Here is a 27882-nt window from a genome sequence, read left to right on the forward strand (position 1 = left end):
AGAATAACCAGACCAGTAAGGCTGACCACGCAGGGGACTCAGAAAACCACAGCAAGAGGCAGCTGAGGGGCAGGGCTGACTGCAGACCTCGGCAGAGCTGTGCAGGAGGGACTGACTTAAGGGGGAAACTGAGACTCAGAGCTGACTCTGGGCTAAGGCTGGGGTTGCCACAGTGGGAGATACTTCCAGTCTGATATGAGAGTCTGTTGAAAATTGCACTAGAGACAAGCAGGCAAGCTGCACCATTCCCTCTCTGGCCCTTCCCTCACAGGCAGACAGCAAAGGGGGTTGCCCACCGGGGTGAATACTTAAGGCCCTGCCCTTACAATTTATCAGGTGCACCAAGACAAAGAAATATGGCCCAAGTGAAAGAACACAGCAAAACCTCAGAAAGAGAACTAAGCAATGAGGAGATTGCCAACCTATCAGATGGACAATTTAAAGCCCTGGTAATCAAAATGCTCACAGAACTGATTGAGCTTGGTCGAAAAATGAAAGAACAAATGAAAGATAACCAAAATGAAATAAAGCAAAATATTCAGGGAACCAACAGTGACAAGAAGGGGACCAGGATTCAAAGCAACGATTTAGAACAAAAGGAAGAAATAAACATCCAATTTGATCAGAATGAAGAAACAAGAATCCAAAAAAAAAAAAAATGAAGAGAGTCTACAGATTCTCTGGGACAACCTGAAACATTCCAATACCAGAATTTTAGGGGTGCCAGAAGGAGAAGAACAGCAGCAAGAAATTGAAAACTTATTTGAACAATAATGAAGGAAATCTTCCCCAATCTGGTGAAGGAAATAGACTTCTAGGAAGTCCAGGAAGCCCAGAGAGTTCCAAGGAAGTTGGACCCAAAGAGGAACACACCAAGACACATCATTATTAAGTTATCCAAGATTAAAGACTAAGAGACAATCTTAAAATCAGCAAGAGATAAGGAGACAGTTACCTACAAAGGAGTTCCCATAAGGCTATCAGCTGATTTCTCCAAAGAAATCTTACAGGCAAGAAGGGGCTGGAAAGAAGTATCCCAAGTCATGAAAAGCAAGGACCTACATCCAAGATTGCTCTATCCAGCAAAGCTTTCATTTAGAATGGAAGGGCAGATAAAGTGCTTCCCAGATAAGGTCAAGTTAAAGGAGTTCATCATCACTAAGCCCTTATTATATGAAACATTAAAGGGACTTATCTAAGAAAAAGAAGATAAAAAATATGAACAATAAGATGACAACAAACTCACAACTATCAACAAATGAACCTAAAAGAAAATAAAAACAATGAAAACAAAAACTAAACAAACAACCAGAACAGGAACAGAATCAGAGAAATGGACATCACACAGAGGGAGTTCAGTGGGGAGGGGGAAGGGAGGAATGGAGAGGGAGGTACAGGGAAGAAGAAACATAATTAGTAGGCATAAAATAGACAGGAAGAGATAAAAAAATGGTATAGGAAACAGAGGACTCAAAGAACTTATATGTACAACCCATGGACATGAACTAAGCGGGGTGGATGCTGGAGGGTTAGGGGGCAGGGTAGAGGGGGGATAAAAGGGGCAAAATTGGGAAAACTGTAATAGCATAATCAATAAAAAATACTTTAAAAAAACTTAACTACTAAATAGGCTACAGTTGACCACAAGGCTTCCCAATAATTTGTGTAGTTGACTGAAACATATTTTGTATATTAAAAGTATTACATACTGTATTCTTAAAATTCAGTGAGCTAGAGAAAAGAAAACACTATTAAGAGAACCATAAGGAAGAGAAAATACATTTACAGCACTGTACATATTATTGGAAAAAAAATCCACATGTAAGTGGACCCGCGAAGTCCAAATTCATGTTGTTCGAGGATCAGATGTATATGATCTTACTTCATTTTATAATTACATGTGTTTTATGTATGAGGGCATTGGAACACAGGAAGACAAACCCACTTGCACAAGTTTACACAGGTAGTAAGTGGTAAAGCTGGGATTTGAGCCCATGAACATTGAATACAGAGCATGCAGTTTTAAGCGTGAGGCTTACACACATAACACCCCAAGATGTTCTCCCTCTTTTCAAAATGCTCAGAAATGACAGGAGGATGACATTTTGGAAACGATCAAAATGGAAAAAAACATGACAAGTGAACTTGGCCCAGAGCCTTTCTGTGGAAAATGGCATCGCCAACCAGCCAGTTGTTACAGCCGATACCTGAGTTATCTTGATTTGGTACACTTCCACATACTGATAATTATGAGACAGGTAGAGTCTGATTTAAACTAAACCATGATTGTTTTATGCAACAGAATTTGAACCCAGTAAAATGGTCATTATTCTTCCTGAGCTGTAGACATAAGTCTCTCTTCAGTCTTTAGCCACGGAATACATTACACACCTTAATTAATCTAAACCTAATTCTCTGCCCACGTGCTTCATCCCTCCTCTGAACACGTGAGCTATCCAGCCTAAAATAAATAGAAACTTTTATGACTAGCCATATTGTTTTCACTTCTAAACAAACCTGCAGGAAAGAATGCCCATTACCAACATATTTGTCAATTGTAAATTGCCATCATTAAAACAAACACAATTTAAACATTTCAAGTGCTTGGGGTTTAGAATTTGGGGAGCTGGGATGAGGGTTGGAGGTGGAAGGAACATCTTTAAAAAAGTAGGGAAGAACATCCATGTAATCTAACCAAAATAGCCTAACCGTTAAGGATCTATGTACACCCTAGAGAGAAAACAGCAAAATGCAAAATATGTATATCTAGTACCCTAAAAATAGTCAGTTTGACATTTTCACTGAGGGGTGGGGATGGGAGAGAGATGGAAACCCTGGCTCACCCATCCTGGGCTCAGGCGCCCAGCGTGGCTGGCGGGAAGTACACCCACATGTCCATGTGATCCCCATGGCAGGGGCAGAAGCCTACGGTGCCCACCCAACAGCAGCTCATTGCAGCTCCTCTTATGTCCCCAGGACTCACCTTCCACATTGCCTGTGAACTGCACAGATTACTAAAAAGATACTGTGACTCTCCAGTACCCTACCGCCCGCCTTGCCGTGTTTACTTTTATCCATATTGTAAATATTCCCTTACTTAGCAGAGACCTTTCATTTTAAAATGTTTGGAGCCAGGCATCCTTCCAGTGTCAAAGACCTGAAGTGCTAGAAGAGCTACCAGCTCCCATTGAAACAAGCGTGGTCATGGTCTGGTTTTGAAAAGGTCCTTGGCACACAGCTTCAGAAGCCCTCAAAAACTGTGAGAATGGAGTTGCCAAATGGAATATAAAAGCAGTGACCATTCTGTGCTGTCCTTGATACCACTGTGTGCTTGCTCTGTGGTTCACTGTGCCCGTGAAATGATACCTACCACCCAGAGCAACAAAATAGTCTGCCTTCAAGTCTGCACAAAAACAAGCTGCTCAGGAAGTACATGAAGCTCTTTTTCTGACAGCAATGCGTTCAAGTAGTTATCAAAATACTCTTAAGAATTTTTTAAACTCAGTAAAGCTATTTTCACATTACAGAGAAGTTCACATTAACAGTGAAAGAGCATTGTACCCTGTAAATTGTTGCTTCGTTAAATCTCTTACAAAATAGTTGACTAGAATTTTAAGGAAGTATAAAGGGCAATCTCAAAAACCAATAGCCATCTTAAAATAAAGATGGCATGCACTTTATTCACAATCAGAAGATCAGTAGGTTTTATAGATAGTAACATTTCTATTCTTTTCTTAATGCTTGTTTACTTAGCCAAAGGCATATATGTGTGATGTTTCCTTAGCATATCAAAAGAGGATTGTTTGTTTTTTAAGTTGCCGGATGATGAGTCCCGCCTTTGCATTATTTTGGGTGGGATCCTTGGAATGTGGTATCTTAGAAAGAGGAAGGGTGTTGGAAGCAGAAGGATCTCCATTTAAAGTTAGATTTGACAATTTCACTCTTTGTGGTCTAGGCAAGTTCATTTCACCCCTCTGAGCCACAGTCTACTTTTCTACAATAACAGATTTGTAGTGGCGATAAAGTTTGTTAGGGCCTGGCATACAACGAGAGCCCCATACTTTTTCTAATTCTTTCTTGTGGTAAGCAACCCTAATCAGTAGTCACGCCTGGTTTTGGAGTCTCCCCATCACCCAAAGGCCTCTGACCTACAATCTGGTTCACGTGAGACCTGATCATTCAGGGCGGCATGGGCCAGGATGAGCATTGCAGAGATTCCTTCTATCATTCCCAAATTCTTCTCATTTTTAAACACTCTCTGTCCTTTTCCCCAGATCAAAGGAAAGTGAATGACCTCTACAATAAAAAATACTTATTTTTGCCATCAGCCTGTTGAGTATTTCCCAGTTGCCCTTCTGTGTCCTAAGGAATGATGTAAGCACTTCCAAGGACTTTTCTCACTCAGCATTCTTACCTTCCCTTGCTGAAACCTGGGTTGCTCATTTCAGCTATTTTTGTGGGATTTTAAATAATGAAAAACAAATATACATGTTTTTGCTGTCCTTAGATTGTTATGGTTAAAAAGAGATCATTGGTTTTAAGTTGCATCCTATCCACTCTTTAAGTCTAGCTTTGATATTTTATAGGCCCCATGGTCTGACCTATTGACCAGGCCCTGATGCACCCATGGTCAAGCCTGAAGGGCCACCCATCCCACTGGTTTGCTATCAGGAAGCTGACAGCTACCTAGCCAGCCACCCGTCAAAGTCCCTGCTGGTGACTTGCTCCCCTACCAAGCTGTCTCCCTTCCCCCACTTTCCCAAACATCTTGGGCATCTCAAATAATCCCAATTACACTCAGGTTGTTTAAACAAACAGCAGCACAATTCCCCAGCCCTGAGCCCCAGCTGGGAGATTCTCTTGGGCCCATTCTCACCAACTAGCCTCCCACCCACCCACCACACACACACCCCAAGTCACTTTCAGGCAAGAAGAGCAGCCCCAGCAGAAACAATGGTTCTACATTCACAGTGGGCAGTTTTCTATGTCTAAATGTTTGCAGACACTTGGTAAAGTGTCCCAGACCAAGTTTCCAAAGGACAATACCTCCACGCTGCTGGGTTTGTTTAAGCAGGCAATCCCAGATAAGAGGAAGGTTGCCTCCCTTCTTCTAGAGCCAGGAATGCAAGGCAGAGGCTGGAGGCAATGCAGTGGGAGGTTGGGGCAAATTCCACTGGAACAGGAATACCTGAGTCCCTCTCTCCACACCCACTCTCCCTTCAAAGACTGAACTTACCTTAAGGAGAATGTGAAATCAGGAGTTGGTGGAGTTTCAGAAATATTTCCCAAATTAGGTAATGCAGACAGGAAAAGGTTCAGCGTTCAATTCTGCAGCTGGACTGGACATAGGGAATAAGTCCCTCAGTGCCCTGCAAAAGGACTGACTACACTTTCCCCACTGGGCAGCCCATATCACCTGCAATCCCAGTCAGTGCCCAACACCTTACATTTTCCATTGGCATGTTAAAAAGAAAAAGAGCCTATTATTCTGACAGCCAGGTCTCTTCAGGTCATTTCTGCAAGGGCTGCCATAAAACGTATAAGGACCAACTGAAAGTCTGATGGGTACTTTCTACAATTCACTTATCCACCCAGCAAATATTTATAGATTATCTACTTAGACCAAATCCATAATAGTATAGAAATTAGGAACCATGGTGAAGTCAAGACTCTCACATATGGTAGAAAGTGATAAGTATCTTAAAAGAGGACCAAATGTGCTGGGAGTTCAGAGAAGATATGACTCCTGGTGAGTGGAGGAAAGTTGAATGGAGAAAGTGTCTCAGAGGAGGAGCCATTTGAGTCGGTCCATGACTGGCAGCCATCAACAGTGTGGAAACAGGCTCTGCAGTCTATGGATGAGCTCTTCCCCATTTCTGGTTCTTGATACTTTTGTTTGACTCTTTATCCATCAAAACAGAAGATCTTTTATTTTCCCAGTCACTGACTTAGAGAGTCTCTTGACTTTCTCTTTCCCCAGAAAATCAACCAAAATATGGTGCACAATTTCAGAGGATGCCAAGATTTATTCAAGAACTTCAGTTAAGAATCCCTAGGTTGCCCTCACCTCGTGGCTCAGTTTGTTGGAGAGCCATCCATACACTAAAGGTTTAGAGGTTTGATTCCCGGTCAGGTCACATACCTAGATTGCAGGTTCAATCCCCTGTCAGGGCATGTATGGGAGGCAAGTGATCTATGTCTATCTGTCTATCTGTCTCTCTTTCTCTGAAATCAATAAACATATCCTCAGATGAGGATTTTTAAAAAATCCCTAGGTTTAAAAAAAAAAAAGAATCCTTAGGTCTGAATGTTGGTATTGACAGGCCCATTTTATTTTTTTAATCCCAACTCAAGGACATTTTTTCATTGCTTTGACAGACAGAAGAAGGGAAGAAGGAGGAGGGGGAGAGAGAGAAAAAGAGAAACATCGATGTGAATCATGTGCCTTCTCGTACATGTCCCAACCGGGGATCGATTGAACCCACAACCTAGGTATGTGCCCCTACCTGGAAAGAACCTGCAACCTTTTGGTCTGTGGGATGACAGTCCAACCAACTGAGCCACACCAGCCAGGTCTGGCAGACCCATTTTTGATAGGATTGAGAGAAAAACAAAATCTCCATTTATCTATCCTTTACATTTTCATGCCCATTTTTTAGTTAAATATTATAATATATGTGGCCTACAAAACCCTAAATGAGAAAAGAAAGGGCTTCTTCAGTTTTCATGTAATCTGAAAAGCCCATTGACCTAAAGAATGGTACCTTGTAAATTGTGCTGCTATGAACATTGGGGTGCATGAGTTCTTTGGATTGGTGTTTCAGGGTTCTTGAGATAAATCCCAGCAGTGGAGTAGCCAAGTGCTGGAAGCAACCTAAGTGCCCATCAGTAAGTGAATGGATCAAAAAGCTATGGTATATTTACACAATGGAATATTATGCAGCAGAAAGAAAGAAGAAACTCCTACCCTTTGCGACAGCATGGATGGAACTGGAGAACATTATGCTAAGTGAAATACACCAGGTGGTGAGGGACAAATACCATATGATCTCACCTTTAAGTGGAACCGAATCAACAAAACGAACAAACAAGCAAAATATAACCAGAGACATTGAAATTAAGAACAATCTGACAGTAACCAGAGGGGAGGTGGGAGGGGATAATGGGGGAGGCAGGGGGGAAGGGTTTTCAGGAACAACTATAAAGGACACACGGACAAAACCAAGGGGGGTGGAAGCAGGCGAGGGAGATGAGGATGGCTGGGGTGTGTGTGGGGGGGAGGTGGGGAATAAATATAGACAACTGTATTTGAACAACAGTAAAATAATTTTAAAAAAAATGAGGACAGAAACCACCATTTGGTCAGCGATGTTTCTTATGGTATACTCTTATGTTTTCTAGATAGCGTGGTAACATTGATACTTGCAGAGTTGTAGGAAGCTCAGAAATAAAGTTCTCTTTTAAAGTAAAAAAAAAATTAAAAATAAAGAGTGATATCTTGGATGAAACCAGAGAGCCACTCAGGTACAAGGCTGTCACATTTCACCAAAAGCCTGTCTGACCTCTTGTACTGTGTTTGAGTTGTAATTTCTCAAGCTGGTTTTCAAAAGCCCCAGAAGAGACACTCTGGTCATGTCTTTCACAAAGGCCTCCATTTCTTTAGATACTGTCTGACCTCTTTCATCAGCACCCTGTAGCTATCATTACATAAGTCCTATACTTGTTTTGTAAGATCTGCACCTATGCTTTTTATTTTTTGAATGACTATAAGTGGTATTATATTTTTGTTTCCATGTTTTCATTGCTAATATATAGAAATATAATTGCTTATATATGTTTATCTTATATTCTTTGACCTTGCCAAATTCACTTATTATTTCTAAGAGGGATTTTTCTCCAGATTCCTTAGGATTTTCTATGTAGACAATTATGCTATCTGGTAATAGGAACAGTTTTATTTTTATCTTTTTAATCTGTGTGCCTTTTATTTTCTTTTCTTGCCCTATTACACTGGGTAGAACTCCCAGCACTATGTTGAACGAGAGGGGTCACCACAGACATCCTTATCTCATTCTCAATCCTTGGGGGAAACATTGTCTTTCACTATCCAGTCTGATGTCAGCTGTAGGTATTTTATACCTTCTCTTTATTAAGTTGAGGAAGTTCTGTATTCCTATTTTTCTGAGAGGTTTTTTTTTTTTTAATCAAGAATGGATATAGAATTTTGTCAAATGTGTCCCAATATCATTGATTGAATCACATAATTTTTCTTTTTTTAGCCTGAATATAGTAGACTACACTGATTAATTTTTGAAAAATTGAACCAGTCTTGCATCCCTCTAATACATACCTCTTGGTCATGGTGTATAATTATTTTTCATATATTGTTAAAGTCTATTTGTTAATACCTTATTAATAATTTTTTAATTTGTTTTCTTTTTTGTACTGTCTTTGTTTGCTTTTGGTATCAGGGTAATATCAGCTTCATAAAGTGAATTGGGAAGTGTTTTCTCTTCTATTTTCTGGAAAAAAAATTATGTAGAATTGGTGAGAATTCTTGTTTAAACATTTGATAGAATTCTCCAGTGGAACCCTATAAGCCTAAAGATTTCTTTTTGTAGAAAGATTAATTATGAATTCAGTTCCCTTAATAAACATAGAGCTATTTAAATGATCTATTCCCTATTGGATGGGTTGTGATAATTTGTGTTTTTCAAAGGATTAGTCATTTCATCTAAATTGTCCCAAATCTAAATTTATGGGTATACAGTTAATTATAGCATTCCTTTATTTTCCTTTTGATGTCTGTAGAGTATGTAGTGATAGGCCCTATTTACTCTGGATATTGAAAATTTGTGTTTTCTCTCTTCTTTGTCTCTCTTGCTAGATGTTTGTCAATTTTATTGATTGTTTTAAAGATTTTATTTATTTATTTTTAAGACAGATGGGAAGGGAGGGAGAAAGAGAGGGAGGGAAACATCAATGTGTGGTTGTCTCTTGAGCACTCCCCACTGGGGACCTTGGCCCAAAACCTAGGCATGTGCCCCGACTGGGAATCAAACCAGTGACCCTTTAGTTCACAGGCCAGTACTCAATCTATTGAACGACAGCAGCTAGGACTTATTGATTATTTTAAAGAACCAGCTCCTTGTTTCATTGATTTCCTCTATTGTTTTTTGGTTTTCAGTTTAATCGTTTTCTGCTCTTTATTATTTTCTTCCCTCTGCTTATGGATTTATTTTCTCTTCCTGTTCTAGTTTCTTCTTCTTCTTTTTTTAAATCCTCACACAAGGGCATTCTCTTTTTCTTTTTTTTTTCTTTTTTTCCTTTTTTTGCTTTTTAGAGAAAGAAGAAGGGAGAGAGAGAAAAACATCAATGTGAGAGAGAAGCACTGATTGGTTGCCTCCCATATGTGCCCAGACAGGGGATCATAAGTGCCCAAACCAGGAATTGAACCTACAACCTTTTGGTTACAGGAAGATAACCCAACTAACTGAGCTACACTGGCCATGGTTTCTCTTACTTTCTTGAGCAGGAGCTTAGATTATTCACTTGAGATTTTTCTCTTCTAATGTAAGCATTTAATGCTACAATTTCCTTCTCAGCACTGCTTAAGCTGTATCCCACAATTTTGATATGTTTTTGTTTTCATTTAGCTCAACATATATATATATATATATATATATATATATATATATATATATATATTATTTTCCTTGAGACTTCAGGAAAAAAATAAGCATTTCTTTTTCTGTTTAGTTTTCAAATGTTTGGCGATTCTCCTGTTACCTTTCTGGTATTGATTCCTGGTTTGATTCCATTGTTGTCATAGACACTAGGTAGGATTTCAGTTTTTTTTATTCTCACCCTAGGACATTTTTTTCATTGCTTTCAGAGAGAGAGGAAGAAAGAGAGAAAAACATCAGTGTGAGAAAGAAACACTGATTGGTTCTCTTTCATATGTGCCTGGACCAGGGATCATATGCACTCAGACTGGGAATTAAACCTACAACCTAGGTATGTCCCCTGACTGTGAATCGAACCCTCAACCTTTTGGCTACATGTTGACACTCCAACCAACTAAGCCACACTGGCCAAGGCAAATTTCAATTCTTTTAATCATATCTTATATTTCTTTTTATGTATCTATAAATGTATTTTTACATGAATCTTTGATCACATCTGTAATGTACTATATATTTTTGCAAATCAAGTTTGCTTAAAAAGGGGTCTACTGATATCCCCAGGAGCTTATTTGTGAGTAGTTCTAGCTTCTTGTTTACCTGAAGAAACTAGTCCCTTTAGACTTTCTATTACATAAGACTGTTTTTCAGAGCGAGTAATTGAATCTTGAATAAAGTCTTTTTCATCAGCAGTCTTGAAACAAAAACACCTCAGCTCTAAATGTCCATTGTTTAGTATCATGTCTTCCTGAACCACACTGTCCTCCTAATGAGAGAGATTTGGAAGGTGGCTAAACAGAAAGACACACAGACAGGTGAAGGTCTTTACTTCTCTAAATATCCGCTAAAGAGGTCCATAACACACACCCCTCCTTTCACCTCTCTATCAGTCTTAAAGAGCCATGTGTAAAATAAAAGAAAGTTTAGGATCATTCTCCCAAAAAAAAGCCCATAGCTGATAAGGAATATAAAACTGAGAAAATCATTGGTAAGGTCAAAAAAAGGGATAGGATAGGAAAAGTGTCCCACTCCTTCAATAGCCTTTTCTGAGTGCCATAATTTCATAATAATAATCTATTAAATCACTCTGGGTTCTGAAAATCCCTTGATTGATTCTATAGCCCAGAGGAACCAGACCCTCACACCCTATAACCTGTATTTCCAAACAAATTTGTTTATTATGCCAATAAAAAACATAAGCCTGCACCCATACCCCTTACTGGATTACCCAGAACGGGATGGGTGCAGATTCACTTCCAAAGGCTCTGATGAGCAGGCCAGGAAGGTTTTCCCAGTAGAGACCCACCCCTCTGTGCCCAGCCCCTCCTTCCCAGGATAAACACAAAGCAGAGACTTAAGCTCCCAGCGGGATGACCTATAAGTGACCTTTGGACTGACCTAACACTCTGGTCACTCTCACCGACAGATTTGTTTATCTTGGAACCTTGGAGCCTCTGCACCCAAAAGCTGTGGCTCTAGACTCCAAGTCCTCCCAAGTGAGCTGTCAGTCACAGCTTAAGTGCCTGTGGGACAGTTGCATGATAGCCTGAGTTTATTTACCAAAACTTGATGTTTATGCTGTCCAGCAACAATTAGGGGCCATGGGCTGCTGAATTTAGCAATCGGGGAGCCAACTAACCGTCTCTATCACGCATTAGTCTTCACACTACAGAATTATCAGTGGACCCTTCCAGCGCATCTCTCCCTTAGAAATTAAACATCTTGGGTGATCTGAATTTGAAATCCCCAAAGGAGGGGTCTGTGGTCAGGCCATTGCCCTAGAGCACATTTTAATGAAACATAAGGAGCACAACCACAACTTAAGGCAAAGGGGAAGGCTGGTCTTCTAACCCAAGCCCATCACATTGTGGCTTGTCTGACAGGACTACAAGGCAGAGTTTACACAGGATGGTGATACTTTGATATTCACCAAAAGAAAAATATAGATGTTGTTGCCAGTCTGGGCACTGGATAGAATGATGCTCAAGAAATCCAAAAACAATGATGAATGTAAACATTTTACTAAACTATTTTTTTAATAGATTTTATTTTCCCAGACACAATCACTTAAGGGACCTCAACTGCCATGTAGAAGTCTGTACTTCTGCTCACATTTCAGTCATAATCCCAAAGGGATTAAATCAATTCAAATGATTGAATTCATTCATACTCAGCCACATCCCTACAGTTTCTTTAAGGATGCTGTTTTCCAATGGCTAAGTAAGACAAACATGGGCATTTCGATAAATGAGTCCAAACCAAGAAAGATGACAAGGTTGATTACAGAAATGGGCATTCCCCCCTCCTTGCAGAAGATTTCAAATAGATCTGAATCTTCAAGGAATGCTTTTATTTGGTAGCCCAGATGAGGAGAGTGAGAACTGTCTCTTCAGAGGGCAGTGTAGAAAGAAGGCTGTTCTGCCCTTTCATCCTATTAAAGTCCTGCTGGTCAGTGACTGAGAAGGCCCCCCTATTATCAGCCATGGCTTAAATAAACCTTCTGTCTCCGCACCCAGCTGCCCCTCCAAGCTGCAAGCTAATCCATCACTGTCACCTTTGCAGAGTGGCTGCCATGACAGTTCATGATCATTAACCAGCCCTGGTGTGCTTTGTGTTAAAGTTAAGACACATCAAACACAGAAACTCCACAGTTCCTTAAAGTTACTGGAGACAGGGATGCGCTAAGAACAACGCTGGCCAAACTTGACACAGCTTTGACAAAAGGTGAAAAATGAGCCCGGAGAAAGATGCCTCAGTATTCCTTCTATCCCATCATCCAACTCCACTCTCAGGGGTTAGAAACCAAGTGGAAAAGGAGCAATGTCAGAACTGGGCCCAGAGCCTTGACAAAGGGAATGTGAGCCCAGGACACAGCAACACTGCTCCTTCAACCACACCCCTCAGGGCTGCCTGGTGAAGTGTGCCCCCCACAACCCGTAACTACCCCAGCAGAAAGGCCTGCTCCCCGAGAGAATGCTCACAGTAAAATATCTCCCTGCTCTCCTCGGCATTCTCATCATCTGACTCATTTCACAAACCTTCTTACTCATGGGCTCAAATCCCTAAAAGAAATGCAGGTTGAACAATATCTCTTTCAATTTCACAAAGGCTTATAATATAAGTAACAAAGTTCATGAAAGGCATGTGTGTATTGGGGTGATCCTGCTTACATCTCATGATTTCTTTCGGGGCCCACTGTTTAATTAAGACATTTGCTTTTCTTATCACGCATGACTTTTCTGCAACAAGGCCCTGCTTAGGGAAATGACCTTGAGATGCAGTTTGAAAAGGAAAAGGGAGCTGGGTCTGCCAACCAGTATTTAAAAATTCAATAACAGAAGGAAAAGAAACGAGCAAGCCATAACCACCCTACTGTCAAGGAGGAGGAGTGTACCTACAATTCCTCCATCTCTTTATTCATTCAAAGAACATTTATTCAGTCCCTCTCCTGTGCCTAACATTGAGTTACACCCCAAGGTTATAAAGAAAAACAAGGGTATTATTTCTCTTGTAGACAAAAAAAGAAAAAATTTCTATGGAAAGTAACCTCATAGAATGATCTGATCACAAATTCTTAGCTGGGCAGGTCCTGGTGGGTAGTGACTCCCCAGACATATAACTTATCTTTGCCTTAGGCAAACCCCACACATTGCTCTAGGTTAACACACCTTTGAAATACCCTCTCTCAGGCCCCTCCTTCTAAAGCCTGACCACCCTCAAAAGAGCACATAATCTTAACTATCCTATGACCCAATTACCTTCTGGCCTTCTCCCACCTTCATGTAATCTTTCCATTCCCTGTTTAATTTCAAATGCATGGAAGAAACAGCAAAACTGGTATCCCTCTGAACATTTGAGATATTGCACCGTGGCCTATGTCATTAGTTTTGGCTCAGATAAACTCTTAAAAACATTCTCTACAGACCTAGATGTTTCTTATGTCAATACTGTTAAGAAGCTATGAATATAGACAAACAAAATATCCGCAATGGAGATGGACTCTGGGGGAGCAACAGTGGAGGGGATTAGGACAGGACATGTCCTGGTTGGATTTTAAGGTACAAGCAACAGTTCAACAATGAAGTGAGAAGTGTAGCATATGTGTGAAGGTACAAAATTAATGATAATTAGCATTTATGAAGCATGTCATAAAATCCAGGCAGTACGCCTAGCCTGGTGTAGACCTGTGTGGCTTCCCCCAGCCCCTGGGGCCATTGAGCCTTTAGAATGAAGTTGGTCTGAATTGAGATGAGCCACAAGAGTAAAATTCACAGAGGATTTCAGCAATCTAGTATGAAGAAAAGAATAACATATCTCGGTCATCACTCTTATTTTGATTACATGTTGAAATGATAATATGTTGGGCACAGTGGTTTAAATGAGACATTATTAAAATAAATTTCACCCATTCCTCTTGTTTTTTAAAGTGGCTACTAAAGAAACTGAAATTACATGTATGGGTCCCCTTCTACTTCTATTGTTGTAGACAGAACCTCTTTAACCTTCCCAACAACATATGAGTTTTGTATCTTTATTTTTTGGAGGAGACGATGAAGGCCTGGTAAGGTTACTGTGCCTACAGCGCACAGCCGGTAAGCGGCAGGGAGGAGGAAGCTTTGGAGGGTTCGGTGCGGCGCGCTGGCCGTCCCCAGGGCTGGAGTGTGTGATGTGGAGCTAGACAGGTAGCGAAGGGAGCAAGAAAGAAGAGAGCAAAACAGCTCCATTTGATATGTTTATGTATGTTTTTTGTCTAAAAATTCAAACAAAATAAAGGAATAGAGTGACAGGTCAGGATTTCTCAATCCAGACCATTCTGCCACCATTTTCTTGGTTTCCCTGAGAGGTACTCAAGGCATAACAAGTATATACATATATATATATATATATATATATATATATATATATATATATATAATATGTATGTATTATACACATAACAAATACATGTACTAATATAATTTTATATTATAGTTTTATTATAATAAAATTATATTTTATAAATATAATTTAGAATTTTCTATTATTTTATAAATTATTTTATATTTTATATCTATAAAGTTTCCCATCTTGTACAAATGGCCTGGCTCCTTATTAAGCTATTTTATATATGGGCCTGTTAAGACTTTGCTCAAAATAGGGTTCCTCTGCTTTAAAAACATTTTTAAAGCTACATATAGCCCTGGTTGGTATGGCTCAGTGGATTACAAACTGGCCGGCAAACTGAAGGTCACCAGTTCAATTCCCGAGGCAACCAATCAGTGTATCTCTCACACACTAATATTTCTCTCCCTCTCTTTCTCCCTCCCTTCCCCTCTCTCTAAAAGTAAATAAATAAAATCTAAAAAAAAAAAAAAAAAAAGCTCTTTATACTCCCTGAGTCCCCTTTGAATTTAAAAATCCTTTGACTTTGGAGTATAATTTTACTGTTTGGTTTTCTCTTCTACCATATTACTGGTCATCAGTTTGACTTATTTGATGTGAAATTCTCAGCCAAGAGCAAGGCCTTTCACTACAACATTGTTCCTGTGGCAAAATATGATTTGCTTTACAATAAGTCACCTGAAGATGCAGAGTAGCTCCCTTGAGCATACAGTGTTCAGTTGCATAGTGTTTTTGCCTTATGTATTTAGGAATACAGTGGAAATCAAAACAAGGTTACTTCCTTTTACTTAAAAAGAAGAATTAGACTTTCTGCCCTTTAACTGCGAAGTTTTTTTGCTTTATTCTCTATGTTAATATGTTTCAAATCCCATCCCCAGGATTTCAAAAGTAGCTTTAGGCATGTTATGTAACTTTTCTCTTAGTTTTCTCATCTAGAACACAGAGATAATAATATCTGCCTCATGGGATTAGGAGGAATAAATGAAATAATATGTGTAAAGGTCCTTAGTTAATCTCCCTAAATGTAATAAATACTAAATAAATATAATTTACTTTAATTGTTACTATTATTATGCCTGTACTTATATTTATGGACCTTTATTCTGTGCATGACATGTCAAATGGATAAATTTTATTAATGGCTTATTTTGTGGATTAAGTGAAATTACATATATGAAGCTCTTCCAGTACCAGGGGTATAGTAAGCATTTTAGTCTTTAGTGTAGGTCCTCATAACTTATATATGGTAACCTAGAACCTTTAAACTCTAATGTATAATGGAATGATGTTGTTATATACTTACAGTATTAAATGTAAAAATTAATTATATTATAAAGCTCCTATCCTAAGTGTTATTCTAAATTATTGTTGCTCTTTCGGGTTATTCTAGCATCATCTTGAGCTTTGATGCTCATAAGGGTGATATTTAATATCCAAAGAACAGCCCTGGCTGGTGTGTCTCAGTGGATTGAGCGCCAACCTGCAAACCAAAGGGTTGCTGGTTCAATTCACAGTCAGGGCACATGCCTGGGCTGCAGGCCAGGTCCCCAGTAGAGGCTGTGTGAGAAGCAACCACACATTAATGTTTCTCTCCCTCTCTTCCCCGCTATCTAATATATATATATATATATATATATATATATATATGCAAAGAACATACTGCTTTTCCATGCTCCTCAAAGTCCTCATGCAATAGCACCTTCTAAATTAAAACCCTCATCTTACCTGAGACCAGATCAATTCTAGACACTGTTTTACAGCTAGAAAAACTGAGGGTATAGGTCATCAGTGGACATAATTTAAATCTCTTTCCACAAGCCTCTTATCCCATACCTCCTCCATCTCCAGCCTCTAGGCTTAGAAAAGTGGTTTTTAAACCCTGGCCCTGATTTGTAATTGGCCCTCTCAGACAGCCTGATTGTGGCTCCTGGTGTGACAGGGCATAAATTGGACTCATCGGGAAGAGAGTTGTGGGCCACAGCACATCCACCAATGGCTCTGAGAAGCTACTACATAGCTCAGTGGCCTGTGTGCCAACCTTGCCAAGGGTGGTGTGGTGCAAAGTGGTTTACATAACTAATTGCTGACTCTGAGTATTATTATTTCATTTACCAATAGGAAAAAAATACTGTCCTATTTTTTATTTACTGTTTTGAAAGACCAAAACTAGAGCAAAGAATCAACTGCCCCAAGCTGTTGTCTCCAGAGACAGAGGGGCAGTGGGTCTGTACCAACCCTGCTTTCAAACCCACAGTCTCTGTGCTTGAAAATGGGGTCCAAGAGGAGTTAGGACTTCCCCAAAGTCCAGGCGGAGTCAGTCAGGTGAGGCCACTGGACAGTGGTTAGACAACACTGAGGCTATTTGCCCCCAAATCTTAATAAAATATTATGCTAAGAGAAACATAACTCCATGGTAAGTGTAATATATGGACCTTGATGAAACTGGCAGAAGGTGGAACAAAAGAAATATCCCTTTCTCCTTCTTCTTCACCTCCTCCTCCTCCTCCTTCTTCTTCTTCTTTTTCTTCTTCTTCTTCTTCTTTTTTTCTTCTCCTTTTTTTTTTTTTTTTTTTGGTTATACTGTAAACACAGCCAAACAAATGAATGTGAGCTTCAAGTGGAAAGACTTTAAACCAAACCCTGGAAAGTCTGAATCCCAAAGAAGAGCTGTCAAGTTTCTGAGTGAACAACAATGCTTTTATTGACATTGTGACATTCTATTTTGTGTGCCATTATTGATGGAGTTGTACCTTTAAGTGTAGACTTGTGTATGTTTGCACCTTTCATGCCACACAGGGATTTTCACAAATCCTAAGAGCATCCCCCTGAGGCAGTGAGGAGAAGTGCTCACACCCTTTCCCAGCATTAAGGCACTGACGGCTCTGAGGCAGCAGGAAGCCACAGGGGAGACAGTGCCTCTAGTGGTGCCAAAGGGAAACACGTAGCCTCTGCTTATCAACCAAGACAGAGAGGAGAGGTTAACTGTGAGAAGGTGAGCATTACCCAGGGGCCCTGGTCATAGAACCATTCCTCCCACCAGGCTAGCTCAGGGCAAATGAAGGAAGCCATGAAGATGTGGTGTCCTAATGTAGTTAATCACACCCACTATGACACACTTTCAGTGCCTCTGAAAACAGATATAACTATTTTGAAGGCAATTTGGCAGTGACTACTAAAATGCACACACAGATGCTCCTCAACTTAAGATGGGGATATGTCCTGATAAAACCATCATCAGCTGAAAACATCATAAGATGAAAATGCATTTAAATCACCTAACCTACTGAACATCATGGCTTAGCCTTGCCTACTTTAAATGTGCTCAGAACACTTACGTTAGCCCTCAGTTGGGAAAAAAATCATCTAATACAAAGCCTATTTTATAATAAAGTGTTGAATATCTAGTGTGATTTATTGAATATAGTATCCAAAAAACACTGGCAACACAGTGTACTACCGGCTAGCATTGGTGCTGGGTGATTGTTTGCCCTGGTGATCACGTGGCTGACTGGGAGCTGTGGCTCACTGCCGCTGCCCAGCATCGCCCAAGAGTATCTTAACACACTTATCACTAGCTGGGAAAAGATCAAAATGCAAAGTACAGTTTCTACTGAATGCATATCACCTTCGCACCATTGTAAAGTTGAAAAACCATAAGTTGAACCATCATTTAAGTTGGAGACCATCTGTATGTATTTTTGACTCAGCAATTCTAGAAATTCTCTCTTCCAGCATACTCACCCAAGTGTTTAAGACTAACTTAAACACTTCAGTGTTTTTATTTACTGAGCATCTTTCTCTGAAAGCAAAAACTAGAAACAATCTAAATGTCTATAATAAAAGAATAAAGTTAAGTAAATTATGGTGCAGATAAATCTACAGCTGTGTGACAAGCAATGAGATAAATCTACAGAGAAAGACAGGGAAAGATAATTGAGATTTTTCTAAAAACACATTCAAGCCTCATAAATCATACGCTGCTACTCCTGGGTTACACTATTTGCATGTTAATAAAAGTAAGGATGTGTGAAGCAAAATGAAACTGATCTGTTTTTTTTAAAAAAATAGATTTGATTTATTTATTTTTAGGGAGAAAGGAAGGGAGGAAGAATGTGAAGGAGAGAAACATCCAACACTTGCTTCTGAGGTCCATAGCCCAGGCCTGTGCCCTGACCAGGAATCAAACCAGCGACCTTTCAGTTTGCAGGACAATATTCAAACCACTAAGCCACGGCAGTCAGGGATAAAAAAAAAGCTGATCTCGATGAATGAAATCTGCAGATATCCTCAGACAACAGGAGAGGCTTTAGTGTAAGCAAGACACTCCCATGGGAAGCAGAAACCGCCTAGTGGAGGGGGCCCCTGTACTGCTGACCTCTACATTAGGTTTCTCGGTTTCCTTAGAAGTGGGAGTCAGGGACCTCAGGGGCACAGTATCAGGTTATGTATGAAGTATAATAACTCTGGTTCATAACACTCTCTCTTCATCAGCTCATGTACCTACTGTTATCTGGTTATTTTTAACAATGTAATAAACACCCTCAACCCCACCACCCAAAACAAAAACCAATGGACAATAACCCTCATTTAACCATCTGAGCCATTCCTGGCCCCCTTCTCATCCACCTGGAACCCTGTTCACCATGCTCTCATTCTCCTTTACAAATAGTTGTATTGACTCTGTATGTATATTAAAAGATACTTTTATTTTAGTTATTTTTAATTGTATAAAGAATATTATGCTGATTGTAATCTTTTAGAACTTATTTCTACACCATATACACTAAGAATCACTCACATTGCTATAGTTTCGTTTTGTTGGTTTAGTTTGTAGTTTATAGTTATATATTATCAGTATAGTTTAATTTATAGATCATATTATAGCTCATATATTTAACTGCTGTATTTATTTGTTTATTAATATTTATTCATCCACTCTCCTGGTGTTTTCAGGTTTTTGCTATTGTGAACAGGACTGTTTGATTATACTTGGGCATGCCTTTATTGTATCATCATCATCATCAACATCATGATGCAAGCATCGCTCTTTGGAATATACCATGGAGTGGAATTGCTCAGTCATAAAGTTTGTAAATGTTCCCCATGAGGAAATAATGTCAGTCAACTTTTCAAAGTGGTTGTCCCAACTTATAATTCCAATAGCCACATCTTAGAGATACTTTCTTTAGCTCTGCATTGCTTGCAACATTTGGTATTGCCAGACTGTTTTATTTTCGCCAATCAAAAGGATGTAAAGTGTGAGTTTCTTTTGCATTTCACTGACCACTGAGATCACTGGATATCTCTTTATTTGGAAAATGGCCACAGGGGTTTTCTTTTCTGTGGAGTGCCTGCTTGTGTCTTGTGCATACTTTTCTCTCCTGTTGTTTGTGGTCTAAGTAAGTCTTGGTGCCTGAAATGAAAATTCCAGGGAAACATTTTTAAATGCAACTCATCTTCACCTGCCAGGAGATGGGGCCGGAGGGACACAGAATCATAAGAGGTTGGCTTTGATAGAGTCCAACAAAAGTGTGAGCATGAAATCCTAAGCAGCCAGAGACACTGGGAGGTAACTTGGGCTGGGGGTGTGTTGGGAGGCTGGAAGGTTAGACCAGCCATGTCAAATTCTTCCCCTCTCCTGCCTGGCCACCTATAGCAGCAGCAGCAAATTCCCAGTGCCCTGTGCCAGGTGCTTCCCTGCACTTTCCACAGCACCCTGCCAGGAGCCCTCAGCACCTAAATGTTTGGTGCTGCTTCCGCTGAAAACAGAACAGCAAGTCCAGATTTCTACCCAAGTAATTTGGCAATCAAACAATAACTTTAGCTCTGTTCTCATGCCATTAGGAAACAAATTTCCAGAGGTTTCTGAGTAGTGAAGAAAGAAGAACATACACAGACACAAATTTTCCACTTCATACATAGGAAACCGCAGGCTCAGTAAATTGAAATTTAAAAGGAGATAAATAAATGCGAAGCATGGAGCACACTGCTCCCAGGAATGGCCACTTCCAGCTCTGCTCTAGACCAAACCATTTTAGCACCACAAATCACCCCTTGCCCCATTCTGAGGTTGCAACTCGTCTGTGCTTCCCAGAGCTGCACAAAACCTCCCCAGGACAGCCCTCACTCACTTCCTGCCCTTCCCAAGACCTCCTGCACAGTGGTGTCTACCAGCTGTCATCTTTCTTTAGTTATCAATTAATTTCTTCTTTATGGCTGTATAGGTCTTTCTCCCCATCCAAGTCCCACACATTCTCATTCTCATTCCTCCCCATTTTGCCAACACCTGACATCAGCTTGCTTTCTCTGGCCGCAGGCAAGGTGAGGTCAGGATGACCTGCCCTTAGTTTCTGTGCTCTGGGTCACAGACAGCCCAGGAGAGACAGGAGCCACTGAGAGGCAAAGGGAAGGTGATGCTAGAATTGACAATGAAGTCTTTGGTTTTCCTAACTTTAAATGGGAATCATAAAAGAAAATCCTTTGAGTAGTGGTATATGTGCATACACATTTTTATTATGGTAAAATATGCAAACATATAATTTACCATTTTAACCATTTTTAAGTTTACAGCTCAGTGGAATAAAGTATATTGTCACAACTATCACCATGATCCATCTCCAGAAATTTTCATCATCCCAAAGTGAAATTCTGTTTCCACCTTTTGGTTACTGTGCATCACGCTGCTATGAATGTGGTTGTACAAGTAGCTGTCTGGTAAGTAGTTTGCCTGTTTTTTTTCCACTTGCAACCACAGTCTTTATCATTGCTGCTTTTCCCCCCACATTTTCTTTTTGTTGTTATTCAAGTACAGTTGTCTCCATTTTCCCCCACGACTCCCCCACCCCAAGTTTTTTAAACATTTAAAATTATGTTTTCTTCCAATGCACAAACTACCTTCTGCCTATCTGAAAAGCTAGTAAAAACTGATCAGCAGGCTAGGTCACCCCATTATGATGAGATCAGTTTTAAGATAGGAGCCAGGGACTGCATTTTCTGGGTTCTGCACAATTCTCATCGTGCTCAGCACCTGGGTCACATCCAATAAATATGGACTGCTGGCGACACAGGCAGCACCTATCACATGGGTGCCTGTCAAGGCTTGACCTCCCACAGGGCCAGAGGGGCCCAGGTTATCAGTTCTTGCCGTGGCCCAGCCTTATCAAAGGGTTATTTAGCTCTCATTTTGATTAGCCAAGTACTTTATAATCATTAACTAATAGATCTTTTCCATCATCAACAGTCATCATCCCATATGTGGAAATGGAGTATTTGGGTAGGGAGGGAGCCAATTTCATGTGGGGTGTATATGCAAATAGGGATGTAGTCATAGAGAACAAACTTGCTGTGCTCTTTGGAAATAATGTTTCAATTTAACTAAGCAAAAATACTACATTTGATGTTCTTTTAGTAAAACCACAGTCCTGAGGGTGGCATATGGCCCACTGTAACTGACTATGGTAACGAGAACCCATAGTCCAAAAGGATGGCATTAAGAGCCATGCTCTACACTGACTTCTCCCCCTGCCCTCCCCAGGCCTCCTGATTGCTTAGTGGTACAAGGACAATGCAGTGAGGATAGGACCACAACAGCTGATCTCCAACAAGCTGACAGGTGATAAAACTGTTGAGCAACCTGCCACAATCACCTCATAATTTTACCATTATTCAATAATGCCAACATATGGGGCTTTCAAATCCCATTCCAAACGGCAATTTTTACAGCTTCTTAGTGATCCTTGGCATGTGGGATTCTACAGACTTTCAAATTCCATTTTGGAAACTGAAGTTACATTATGTTTGGAATGAAACAAGTGTAATACATCTTCTTTGAATCATTTTTAACATATCAAAACCTCTTTCATTGGTAGTCATATTCATTTTTTTGCCATACATATTACATTACATATTTTATTTTTTTAAGATTTTATTTATTTACTTTTAGAGAGAGAGAAAGGGAGGGAGAAAAGGAGAGAAAGAAACACCAATGTGCCAGAGATACATCAGTCAGTTGCCTCTCACTTGTCCCCAGCTGGGGACCTGGCCCACAACCCAGGCATGTGCCATGACTGGGAATTGAACTGACGACTCTTCAGCTTGCAGGCTGGCACTCAGTCCACTGAGCCACATCAGCCAGGGCTACATTATATATTTATATTGTAAAATATTTCACAAATTTAAGAATTAGTTTCATGCATTAGCTGTACTTGTACTATTATTTTGCCATTTTTTTAAATGTGTTTTTTTCTTTTTTTAATATTTTATTTATTTATTTTTAGAGAGAAGGGAAGGAAAGGAGGGAGAGAGAGAAACATCAATGTGTGGTTGCCTCTCATGTACTCCCCACTGGGGGCCTGGCCTGCAACCCAGGTATGTGACCTACCTGGGAATCAAACCAGTGACCGTTTGATTCACAGGTCTGCGCTCAATCCACTGAGCCACACCAGCCAGCGTTTTTTTGCCATTTTTTGGCCATAGTGTTTCCATTACATATTTCCATGTCATACACTGAACTAGTGAATTATCTTATTAATTCTATACTTTCACATCACTGGCCTAAGAAAAAGGGCACCAGAAGATGACAAGCCAGAAAGTTCACTTATATAAAAATTATGATACATTTTTGTTTGACTACCTGGAACAGAAACTCAAAAAACAGTGAAAGAGCTCTGACCAGTGTGGCTTGGTCAGTTGGGCATCATCCCACAAAATGAAAAGTTGCTGGTTTGATTCCTAGTCAGGGTACATGCCTACATTGCTACTTTGGTCCCTGGTTGGAGCTTGTACGAAAGGCAACCAATCAATGTTTATCTCTCACATTAATGTTTCTCTCCCTCTCTTTCTTCTTCCCCCACCTCTAAAAAAACAAATTAATAAATATTAAAAAAAAACAATAAAAGATAGTTACCTGGTAACAGCAAATCTGCATTTTTCAGAGTATACACAGCCAAATCTTAATGAATTCATTCAATACATTCATTTTTTCATCAAGCATCTAGTCAATGGCTTTTATGTACATGGTCCTGAAGCTGCCAAGAAGAATGAGAATCCTACCCCCAATGACCTTCACTGTCGTGATTCTACACACAAGCAGTTGGCAAACATTGGCCTATGGACCAAATCCAGCACACATCTTGTTTTTGTAAATAAAGTTTTATTGGAACACAGCCATGCTCAGTACTTATTTATTTTCTGTGGTTGCTTTCATGCTACAATGACAGGGCAGAGTAGCTGCAGCCAAGACCATATGACCTATAAGCCTAAAATAGTTACTATCTAGCCTTTTACAGATAATGTTTGCCCTTTGCTCTTGAGCAACTATGGACTAACTATGGACTCCTTAAATTTTAGAAAGTTCTGAGAAGATTTGATCCCACTCCTAAATGCTCTGAGAATTCAAAGAAGTTGCTCTTGCTACTCGAAGTGTCATCCACTTCATTGGCATCCAGCATTGGTATCATTGGGAAACAGAAATGTGTGCAGACAAACCAAGAGGAACAACTGGGGAGCAGGATGGACCACTCAACCCAGGGTTCCAGTGTGGGGAAATAAAGACTCAAAACCTCTAACTGAAAACACCTGTAGGGGTTGCAGCAGCAGGAGAAACTCCCAGCCCCACAGGAGAGTTCCTTGGAGAGACCCACAGGGTCCTAGAATGTACACAAACCTACCCACCCAGGAATAAGCACCTGAAGGGCCCAATTTGCTTGTGGGTAGTGGGAGAAGTGACTGAAAGCCTGCCAAGAACTGATCAAGTGGCATTATTCCCTCTCTGACTCTTTCCCCACAGACAACACTACAAGGCATCAAGTTGGGTTGCCCTGCCCTGGTGAGTATCTAAGGCTCCGACCCTTATTATGTAACAGGTGTGCCCAGACCAAAAAAAAATGAAAGAACAGATCAAATCTCTAGAAATAGAACTAAGAAATGAAGAGCTAGCCAACCTATGAGATGTAAAGTTCAAAATCCTGGTAATCAGGATGCTCATAGAAATGATTGAGTATGGCCACAAAATAGAGGAAGAAGTGAAGGCTATGCAAAGTGAAATAAAGAAAAATATACAGGGAATCAACAGTGACTGGAAGGAAACTGGGACTCAAATCAAAAATTTGGAACAAAAGGAAGAAATAAACATTCAACCAGAACAGAATGAAGAAACAAGAATTCAGAAAAAATGAGGAGAGACTTAGGAACCTCCAGAACAACTTTAAACATTCCAACAACTGAATCATAGGGGTGCCAGAAGAAGAACAAGAGCAAGAAGTTGAAAACTTATTTGAAAAAATAATGGAGAACTTCCCTAATCTAGCAAAAGAAATAGACTTCCAGGAAGTCCAGGAAGCTCAGAGAGTCCCAAAGAAGTTGGACCCAAGGAAGCACACACCAAGGCACATCATAATTACATTACCTAAGATTAAAGAGAAGGAGAGAATCTTAAAAGCAGCAAGAGAGCCCTGGCTGGCGTAGCTCAGTGGATTGAACACGGGCTGGGAACCAAAGTGTCCCAGGTTCAATTCCCAGCCAGGGTACATTCCTGGGTTGCAGGCCAGAACCCCCAGCAACCCCACATTGATGTTTCTCTCTCCCTCTCTCTCTCTCTCTCTCCCTTCCCTCTCTAAAAATAAATAAATAAATCTTAAAAAAAATAGTTAAAAAAAAAGCAGCAAGAGAAAAGGAGACAGTTACCTACAAAGGAATGCCCATAAGACTGTCAGCGGATTTCTCAAAAGAGAACTTACAGGCAAGAAGGGGCTAGAAAGAAGTATTCCAAGTCATGAAAGGCAAGGACCTACATCCCAAATTGCTCTATCCAGCAAAGCTATTATTCAGAATGGAAGGGCAGATAAAGTGCTTCCCAGATAAGACAAGTTAAAGAAGTTCATCATCGCCAAGCCCTTACTATATGAAATATTAAAGAAACTTATCTAAGAAAAAGAAGATGATCAAAAATATGAACAGTAAACTGACAACAAACTCACAACTATCAACAACTGAACCTAAAGCAAAAACAAAAATTAACTAAGCAAACAACTAGAATAGGAACAGAATCATAAAAATGGAGATCACATGGAGGGTTATCAGTGGGGAGGGGGAGGGGGAGGAGTGAGAATGGGGGGAAAGGTACAGGGAATAAAGGTACAGGGCCCTCCTCTAGGGCCCATCGCAGGTACCTCATGAGGTAGAAAGATTAACTATGGAACTATACTGTCCAGTACCACAGCCACCAACCACATGTGGCTATCATGTGCTGAACATGTGACTAGTTTTAATGGAGGTGAAATACACACTGGATTTAAAATATTAACTATTTAAAGCCCTGCTGGCATAGCTCAGTGGATTGAGCGCGGGCTGCAAACCAGGGAATAAAAAGCACAATGGTAGGTACAGAATAGACAGAGAGGTGAAGAAGAGTATGGAAAATGGAGAAGCCAAAGAACTTATATGTATGACCCATGGACATGAACTAAGGTGGAGGAATGCTGTTGGGAGGTAGGGGATGGTGCAGCGCAGAGGGGAATAAAGGGGAGAAAAAAAATGGTACAACTGTAATAGCATAATCAATAAAATATATTTTTAAAAAATCTATGTACATGTGGATTCACTCAGTTCAAACCTGTGTTGTTTAAGGGTCAACTGTATATATGTGGAGAGATTTATTTTCAGGAATTGGCTCATGTGATGTTGGAGGTTGGCAAGTCTGCAGGGTCAGCAGGCAGGCTGAAAATGCCAGCAAGAGCTGATGTTGCAGTCTTGAGTCTAGGCAGTCTGTAGTCAGGATTCTCTCTTTTTCTGGGACCTCAGCCTTTTCTCTTCAAGCCTTCAACTGATTGGATGAGGTGCACTCACATTATGAAGGACAATCTGCTTTACTCAAAGTCTACTGATCTGAGTATCAGTCACATCTAAAGAATAGTTTCACAGCAACATCTAGGCTGGTGTTTAACAAAACAATTGGGCATCATAACCTAAACAAATTGACACATAAACTTAATTACTACATTTTTCAGGTGGAAAACTTAGAAAATTTGAACCATTTTCTAAGTGGAAAGCTTAGAAGTCAGGGAGAAATAGGGATAAACCCATGACCAATATGTGAAGTTGGTGAAAGTGGGTCTGCTGTAATTGCCAAATACTGTTTTAAAAGGGGGTCAAATACATGGTGACAGAAGGAGAATTGACTTTGGGTGGTGAACACACAATGTAATATACAGATGACATATTAGAGAATTTCATCCTTGAAACTTACATAATCTTATTAACTAATGCCACCCCAATACATTTAATAAAATTAAAAATATATACATTCTTTCTTAGAATCTACCTCAGGCATGTATGCCTCCTCTAGGGCCCATCGCAGGTACCTCATGAGGTAGAAAGATTAACTATGGAACTATACTGTCCAGTACCACAGCCACCAACCACATGTGACTATCATGTGCCGAACATGTGACTAGTTTTAATGGAGGTGAAATACACACTGGATTTAAAATATTAACTATTTAAAGCCCTGCTGGCATAGCTCAGTGGATTGAGCGTGGGCTGCAAACCAAAGTGTCACAGGTTTGATTCCCAGTCAGGGCACATGCCTGGGTTGCAGGCCATGACCCCCAGCAACCACACATTGATGTTTCTCTCTCTCTCTCTCTCTCTCTCTCTCTCTCTCTTTCTCCCTCCCTTCCCTCTCTAGAAATAAATAAATAAAATCTTTTTAAAAAGATTAAGTATTTATTTATTTATTTAAATGCAGCAATTTTTTAAAAGATTATATTTATTTATTTTTTAGGGAGAGGGCAAGAGAGGGAGAGAAATACTAATGGGTGAGAAAGACATCAATCAGTTGCCCCTTGTACACCCCCAACAAGGGACCTGGCCTATGACAGAGACCCTGACTGGGAATCAATCAGCGACCTTTCGGTTTGCAAACTGGCATTTAATCCACTGAGCCACTCCAGCCAAGGCCAAAGATTTAGTATTTAAAACTCAATAATCTGTCTTGGCTGGTGTGGCTCAGTGGATTGAGTGCCAGCCTGAGACCTGAAGGGCCACAGGCTCGATTCCCAGGTGGCACATGCCTGGGTTGTGGGCCAGGTCCCCAGTTGGGGGAGCTCGAGAGGCAACCTCCCATTGATGTTTCTCTCCCTTTCTCCCTCCCTTCCCCTCTTGAACAATAAATTAATAAAATCTTTTAAAAATACATAAAAGATTTCTATTTTTAAAAAACTCAATAGTTTTCATCTAGATTATATGATGAAATGATAATATTTTAAGTATATTGGGTTAAACGGATTATTGAAATTAATTTTGCCTATTTATTTTTTAG

The 27882-nt window shown here is 40.1% G+C and overlaps 1 pseudogene; it reads left to right on the plus strand.

The window, feature by feature from the left end:
• LOC114505998 overlaps positions 1–27882 on the plus strand; it is a 70377-nt pseudogene that overhangs the window by 34463 nt on the left and 8032 nt on the right.

This window comes from Phyllostomus discolor, chromosome 9 (assembly GCF_004126475.2).
Source record: "Phyllostomus discolor isolate MPI-MPIP mPhyDis1 chromosome 9, mPhyDis1.pri.v3, whole genome shotgun sequence".
NCBI classification, from domain to species: Eukaryota; Metazoa; Chordata; class Mammalia; order Chiroptera; family Phyllostomidae; genus Phyllostomus; species Phyllostomus discolor.